General features: G+C 38.7%; 1 pseudogene; it reads left to right on the top strand.

Moving 5' to 3' along the window:
* Positions 1-3403, top strand: part of LOC137974175 (broad substrate specificity ATP-binding cassette transporter ABCG2-like) — a 36774-nt pseudogene extending 33371 nt beyond the window's left edge.
* The last annotated feature ends 3776 nt before the right edge of the window (positions 3404-7179 follow it).

Below are 7179 nucleotides of genomic sequence, written 5' to 3'. Positions count from 1 at the left end.
TAGTGTAGAAGGTTTTGATCCACTTTATAAATTGCGTTCCAAAGTTAAATTTTTCCAAGATTTTAAAAAGGAAAGAATGATTCAAAGAGTCGAATGCTTTCTCAAAATCAACTGCTAAAAGAATACCTGAACTATCCGTAAATTTAGCAAATTCAAGCACATCTTCAATTGTTCGAACTCCGTCAAGTAAACATCTTCCCTTGATAAAACCATTTTGATTTGAATGAATAAGCTCAGGTAAAAACAATTCTAACTTTCTTGCAATCGCCTTTGATGCGATTTTAACATCGACATTAATCAGTGAGATCGGTCTCCAATTTTTGATAAAACGTCTGTCTTTGTCTTTCTTCTCCAACAACGTAATCATAGCTTGTTTTTGCGAATTTGACAGTTGTCCGTGTTCGTGAGCGAAATTCAAGGAATTGACGAGACATTTCTCTATGAGATGCCAGAAGCCAAGATAAAACTCCACAGTTAATCCATCATTCCCTGGTGTTTTGTTTTTCTCAAATGATTTCAACGCTTCTAAATATTCGTTTGTTGTAATTTTTTTCTCCAAATATTCCTGCTGCTCGTCTGTTAACATGTTAGTATTTACATTCTTAAGGAATTCATCAATCGACAAGCCACCCTGCTGACAAGAGTCCTTATCATAAAGATTGGCATAAAAGCTATGAATCTCTGTCATTATTTGTTTCTGATCCATTATGCATTCATCATTAAACCCCACTAACTTTCTAATACAACTTTTTTTCTTTTTGGAATTTTCTAAGTTCAAAAAGTACTTATTACTTTTCTCGCCATATTCGTACCAATTTACTCTCGAGCGAATTATTGCTCCTTGCGCTATATAATCATATTGACTATCATATTCGGTTTTTAAAATTTCCAGATCACTCAAGTTTTCTTGACTGGGCTGTTCATCGCATTTTGCTGTGCACTCTTTAAGTTTTTGTTCTAAGTCTAATAATTTCTCCCTTCTAATTCTAGCTTTCTGTTTGCTATAGGTAATAGTTTCATAACGGATTTTATACTTAATGAAGTCCCAAAGGACCCTTGGATCCTGAATCTCTTTTCCATCTTCCAACCAATCACTGTAATTCTCAGTTATAAAAGAGATATATTCATCATCTTCTAAAAGACTAGAATTAAATTTCCAAAAGGAAGGTCCCCGTCCCGTTTCTTCAATTCCGTTTATGTGCATTGTAATAGCGGAGTGATCCGTTCTTATTGCAGGAATAATATCTACATCTTCTACCTCTTCTTGAACACTACTGCTTATTAGCCAAAAGTCCAAACGTCGCTGTATTGTAGGGTTTTTTTGTCTCCATGTAAAGCGCTTAGTATCTGGATTTCTTATTCTCCAGATATCGGTCAGATCATAAGATGAACACAAATCTTCAATTTTTTTACAGGATTCTCTTACTTGAGGTTTGCCTCCAGCTCCATCCAACTCAGCATCGAAAATAACATTGAAATCGCCTCCAATAATAACTTCACAATTATCCTCTAATTCTAATTTATCGAGCTGTTTTTGAATTTCCTCGAAGAAGATGCATTGATCTTTGGTCTTATTTGGGGAATAAATATTGACAAAAACAAAACTATATCCCTGAATGACACCTTTCAAAATAATAAATCTTCCTTGTTCATCTTCTTGGCGTTCTTCAATATCACAATCGAATTTCTCCTTAACCAAAATCATAACCCCCCTACTGTGCTCCGAACCATGACTAAAGAAAATGTCGCCCCTCCACTGCGACTTCCAAAACTTTTCGACGTCTGGAGTACTGTAAGTTTCTTGTAAAAAGATAATATCGGATCTCTCTTTTGTTAACCAGTAAAAAAGTGCCTTTCTTTTGTCAAAAGAGCGAATCCCCCGAACATTTAGAGATAGAATTCTAAAATTTAAATTCCGTTTTGTGAAGATTTCAAAGTTTCATTTCAGTGAAGAGAACGGAACAATAAATACGTCAAGAGGCATCTGCATACGTGAAGCTCAAGCCATGGGTGCACTGCATGTCCCTCACACAAGAACAATATAAAGTTAGCCCGCTAAAATGCGAAAAAGAAAACAAAAGGCACAAAGCAAAACTACGACACACAATTACATAGTTAAAAAAGTAGCCAGCGAAAGCTGTTAAATATAGAGCTACTAACACAAAGGGTCTTGCAATCCTCATAACACCTAGTAACAATGGAAACAAAAAACCCAGTTCTTGGAAAAAAATAATGCAAATTTGGTAAAGAAATAGTTTTATACATGACCTGAAGTTTTAGATTTTACGTTTTTATATTTGAACACCGTCAATAAACAACTTATCAGGCTCCGCCCTACTAAAGTAGACGGTCTTACCCTCTTCTTTTGCCTTTTTAAAACGATGCATCTTCTTCTTTCTACGCTCTAGAATTTCTTTTGGAAGGTCCGGTGAGATTCCAAAGTTTTTACCTTTCAATTTCTTCGCCTTTGACATGACCTCCTCACGATCAGGGTATCTTAAAAAACGCGCAATTATTTGTCTAGGCTTTCCAACAGAGGAAGTCCGCTTCCCAACTCGGTGCACCCTGTGAAATTCTATATTATCAGCATCTTCCACGCCGAGTTCGGTTTTTAAAAAATCAACCAAAACCTCCCTCGTGTCTTCGTTTACATCTTTTTCTTCTTTAATTCCAAAGAAACGAAGATTCTCACGCCGCTGATAAACCTCCATATACAGTTTCTCGTCTCTGAGAAGGTGAACTTGACTCTGTATTTCTTGAAAATTCTTCTAGAACGACTCTCTTTCTGCATTAGCGAAGTTCAAACCGTCCTCAAGCTCTTTAATCTTCGTTTCTGTCTCCTTCTTAAACACCTCGAAACTTTCGACCTTGACTTGAAGGCTACTTACTTTCTCGTCCACTGATTGAATTTGATCTTCTAATTTTTGTAGCTTTTCTAACACTTGGTCTAGTTTTGGCATTACCGTCTCCGCCATTTTCAGCAAAGTGAGCACCTCATCCGACTCGCTACTAGGCTCAGAATCTGTGAATGATACGTTATGTTTTATCCTTTTGTCATCGGGCGAGAAGTTTTCTTCAGTAGAGGATGTTGAGGAGCTTTTCCACGTTTTTCTTTTAATATTTTTGGCCATGTGCCATATCCAAGAACGGAGCTAACACAAACACGTCTACACCAACATCTTGCCCGACCCAGTCGTCAGAATTTTGCCTGGCGCCCGGACAAACCCATGTATGCAGGCTGGCTTTTGCTATTCCTACTTTTTTTTTCTCGCACTAAAATCAGTTTCGTAAAATAGCTCTTTTATTTTCTGTTCTCTAACAGGTATTTGGTGGTGTCTTAATAAATCTAAACTCTATTCTAAGTTGGCTGGCATGGATAAAATATTTAACAATTATTCCATAAGCGCGCGTTGGATATGAGATGGTAAATAGCCAACAAGGCGCGTAGCGCCGAGTTAGCTATAACCAGTCTCATATCCAACAAGCGCGAATGGAATAATTGTTTTATTAAATTCCTTCAACTCCAAAAATTTTGAAGTACGAAATACGAGCGGAAAAAGCGAGCTAATCCGAGAGAAATCGAAAAAAACTTGATGAGAACTGATGCGAGGTTGTGTAATACCTTGTTGTCAGACAGACGCAGGCTCATCACAAAAACATTTCTTGCCTTTTCGCGTACTTCTCAACGTCGGAATTGATCCAAACTTTCCACAAAAAAAGTTTTTTCTCTCCTTTTTGGCTTTATTCAAAGAGAAATTTGGCATTCCGACGAAAACATTTTTTAGTTTAGCAACGCTTAACGCAATCATTTACCATATAAGGTCAAACCAAGGTATATAAGCTGATAACCGAGATTGAGTGAACCAATCAGAGCACGCGAAATGCATTATCCGAGGTTGAGAATTTAATAAATCAGCATATTCAGCTATGCAGTGGAGGTAACTTTTGTATTCTCAACAGAATATCACTCTTCTGATTAGTCAATGACGAATGCATAAGTAGGTTATAGAGTGCAACACGGACGTTGCTATAGAAACACGATAATAGAGTAACTCCTGCTGTTTTGAAAGTTCTCAAATTGCAGCACTCACGTAATTTTGAGAGCTTTCAAACATCACTCGTGCCCATAAATCACGAAATGCACTCGTGTTCATAGGGTTTTCTATACTTGTACGCCCAGGCTCATGCTGGAGTAATCAGAGTTTCAATGTTGTGTGTGAATGTCGCGATATCTTAATCAGCTACAACGAGTGTTTAGTTATTATTAGTTGTTGTCTAGTTTTTGAACAACGCTAAGAAGGGCAGTGACGCTATAAAGTTTCAAACTATTAGTTTGAACTATTCTAAGTGTTTCATGACGTTCCCATCTTTGTTTATGTTCTACAATATGGACGAAGTAGGCTATAACCTTATTGCATAGTACGTACGGATTTGAAACAAGCAGAGAGAAAGAAAGATTCATTGCTGTTTGTCCACGTTGTTGATTGGTTAAGGCACCGGCCGTGAAATGTGAAGGTCTAGGATTGCACCAGCTCCACTTACATCATGGCGCAAAGCTTTCCCTTTTCCAGAGTCCATAGCCTCTGTAGCAAGCAGCAATGTCTTTCTCACAGAAGAAGCGCTTCGAAGCCGTGAGGGGAATGTTCTACTCCTGCTCCATTCCCCTCGCGGCTTTGTCGCTCACATTCGCCCTCCAAAAGACAAAACCGCCAACTGGAGGCTACAAATAGCATGTGGCTCTTTTCAATCCGTTCTCTCATCGAATCGATATACGACACAGCTCAATTTTGTTTTGGGTTGAGGGTCCATTGTTTCCTTTGTATGTTCATTTGTGCTCATAGTTTTCTAAACCACTCCATCAGAGAGCAGTGAGTATAACAGCGTTCTACTACCCCCCTCCTGCGAATTATGATAGATAATTTTTTTTCTGTTGATCTGCACAATTTGACAGTTTCCCTTTCTCTACGCTTCCAACCCACTCACACCAGTTTAATTCCGCGACATTTAATACACATTTTTAACGCGAAACGACATCAAAAAGCTTCGTAGTAATATGAATAACGCGAACTTGTATTTTTAAATGAAGTTCTCCTAGTCGCCGTCGTCCTCGTTTCGTCAGCTCCCTATAACACCCGACTAGTAGCGGGGGAATGTGGGTTGAAATCCCGCTCACGGGAAATTTTCTTTCAAACATTTATTCAGTTGAAAATATGACTATTTGGGGTGTACGGGGTCAGTGTTTCTTTCATATACTCTTCATACACAAATAAAATTAGCCTGTATCCTTCGTGGATCCTTCCTTGTCATCCGTTAAGTTGACTACGGTCGTGCATCATTAACTTGATCCTTAGTTGGGTTTCAAGTGGAGATAAAGGCTCCCCTACCTTGTCACCTTGAAAGAAAATTTCCTTGGAGGTCCACGCCCTAACCACGTAAATCACCTCTTCGATGGCTGTATTGCCAGCATGGTTGCCCTGGTGGTGTAGTGGCTATCACACCTGACTAGTAACGGGGGACGTGGGTTCAAATTCCGCTCTTGGCGAATTTTCTTTCAAGCATTTATTCAGTTAATTTATCCGTAGTTTTTTTAATCCTTCCGAGGACTTTTTCACTTGTCCTTTCGCTCGTCACCAAGCAGCTAGTTTTCCAAAGACTGAAATCAATTACACTTATTTTAAAAAATTATTGACTTGGCAAAAGTAAAGCAATTACTTGCAGTTAGTATTTACTAATACCACAATAGTAGAAGTTATACACTTACTGTATATTAACGACTTTGTTTTAACATTCGCGAAACTCAATTTTCCCAAAATGTTTCACGAAACGGATTGCTTGAACCTACGAGGATTTTAAAAACACGCACATTGAATTAGTTAGAAACTTAAATAAATAAAATGAAACGTAGAAAACTCACCAAAGGTAAGCTGTTGATTTTACGTGTTAAATAAACTTGTCCAACGGTATGCTTATTGTGGAGTTTTGTTTCACTTCTTTGAAGGGTGGTCTGCCGCGCTAGTTAATTTTCCGGCCCGTTTAGAACAAATAGCTTTATTTTTGTCAACCTGCAAGCAAGCCCTTGATTTTACGCCTTGGTTTTTCTTAAGGTGGATTTCGCTATTAGCCCTCAGCAAAACCACATAGTTTTTGTCGACTGGTTAGTTATTATTCATCCAGTGGGTAGATAGCGCACTCCTCCCTTTGATCGGGTCACCTCGCAGCTCTTACAAGGTCTCACCTGATTGGAGACCACCCTTGAGGTTTAACAAAAGAACAAATAACAGAAACAATGGACCCTAGGCCTAAAACAAAAGGGCCATTGTTTCTGTTATTTGTTCTTTTGTTAAACCTCAAGGGTGGTCTCTAGTCAGTGAGACCTTGTAGGAGCTGCGAGGCTACCGCTTTGATCAACTTGAGTGAAGTGACGACATTAGGGAGCATTAGCAATGACGACGAAAACGGGAACGAGAACGTCATCTCAAATCATAAATTCTCATTATTGTATTCACTTCACGATTATTCCAAGTTTTTTAATGTGAGAAAGGTATGGAAGTCCCTCGGCAATGAAAACGTTATGAGCAGCGCTTTATTTAGAGGAGAAAATGAAAATTTATCTTCAAATCCTGACGTCCTTCAAAAACCTCAAAATTTGGTCATTTCACGTTGTTGTTTTGCTGACGACGGCAACGAAATGGACAAAAATAAAAAGGCACGTGCAGAGCGTGCACAGCTATTGTCTTTGGCCACTAGTATGCAAAATTTTGACGTTCTCGTTGACGTCACCGTTGTCGTTGCTGAGGCTCCGTACTGATGGTACGGACGACGCGAGGGCTCGTGGGTGACTTTGTCAAAGAGTACAAAGAGTTAAATTCATTTAACAGGTGTGGATATTGCACAAAAATTGTTTCAGTCCTAACTACTGAGTATTTTTGCCTTCATTTTTATGTTTAGATTCTGATAAGCAACTAATGCACAAACAGAAGTCCACCAAATCTCTCGTTCGTCTTTTGCGCTCGAACAAGTGCTGCACTTAGAGCGAGTTCTTGAACACCAAAAATACTGGGAAGCAGAGACAGAAAAAGAATTGCAGAAAAGCTACTGATGACCGAAACACAGGTAGGCTTCTTTGCTTGAATCCATTCAGTTTTGGCTCGTCGTGGTTCGGGTTTGTTCGTTGTTCTG

This window comes from Montipora foliosa, chromosome 10, assembly GCF_036669935.1.
Source record: "Montipora foliosa isolate CH-2021 chromosome 10, ASM3666993v2, whole genome shotgun sequence".
NCBI classification, from domain to species: Eukaryota; Metazoa; Cnidaria; class Anthozoa; order Scleractinia; family Acroporidae; genus Montipora; species Montipora foliosa.
Note: the sequence above shows the minus strand (reverse complement) of the source record. Positions and strands in the feature narration are given on the sequence as shown.